Here is a 1,181-nt window from a genome sequence, read left to right on the forward strand (position 1 = left end):
AGACATGACCCCCAAGTATACAAACAGAGTCACAGAGACAATGAGACCAGTCAGGAGAGAGCAAAATTCCACAAGCCCCAGGAAGAGAGGCATGAGAACAGTGATAGCATGTTGGGGGGGGGCGAGGGGGTGTGCTCATGCACGTGCACACAGTGAGGGAATAACACAGGAGCAAATTCAGTAAGGTCCTGCTGGAGAGCAGGAGAGATGAAGCTGGTATAGCAGAAGAGGGCGTGGGAAAGGAGACTCAGAGAGACAGACACAGCTCACTAGCATGGCACACAGGGAGGAGGCACACACATAAACTCACGTGAGCCACCCCAGGATCCAGCATCCAAGACATGCTCAGTGTCCCAGGGGGTGGATGAATGGACGAAGGGGGAGTGGGTGCATAGCTTGAAGTCACCCAGCAAGTGAGAAATTGAAAAAGGGGGGAAAAGATGAAGAGGAACCCACAGGGGTGGCTAGTATAGAGCAGAGACACACACACACAAAAGGGTCCAGGGAGGAGGGAAAATGGAGCGCTGAGAGAGACCGGGGTAAGGCGGTCTCCCAGAGTCTCTGGGTCTGCACACACAGAGGACATTGCCCTTGTTTGCACTGGCAACACAGCGGCACAGCTTGTTCTTTTATCAGCGGCAAGGTTGATGAGCATGGTTGACCAGACCCCTTCCGGTGAGATTTGGGCTGTCTCTGTCCTCTGCTCTTGGAAAAGACAAAAGACACATGATTAAGGAGAGTCCACTCCACTGCAAAGTGTTTGCGCAGTGTAACGGCATTGCTGTTAGATCCACAGCAACAATACAGAAGCCATGCTTCCTCCTCTCTTCCTTCTTTTCTTCCTATATGTCTGCTTGCCTCTGTCTGTATGTCTACTGCTCTATCTATCTACCAAAGTGAAGTCACTAATCTCACAAAATGGGTCCACATGGGAAAATAAGTTAAAACCAGGACTTGGGGTAAGGAAACTCTCAAAGGTCTTTCCAGTAATATTTGATTTTTTTTCCAGTTTACTGTGTTCATGCTATCCCTTGGATAATTAGAAATTAATTTTTCAAAGGAGGAGAATGCAAGAAGCAGCAGAAGAAGGGATAAGAGGCAGTGTGTAGGAGGAAGAGAAGATACCAGAAGATGTGCCTCTGTCTGTCAACCTACCCTCCCTCCAGCTGCACTGGGGAGGC

This window comes from Condylura cristata, unplaced genomic scaffold (genome assembly GCF_000260355.1).
Source record: "Condylura cristata isolate star-nosed mole 26May11 unplaced genomic scaffold, ConCri1.0 scaffold00022, whole genome shotgun sequence".
NCBI classification, from domain to species: Eukaryota; Metazoa; Chordata; class Mammalia; order Eulipotyphla; family Talpidae; genus Condylura; species Condylura cristata.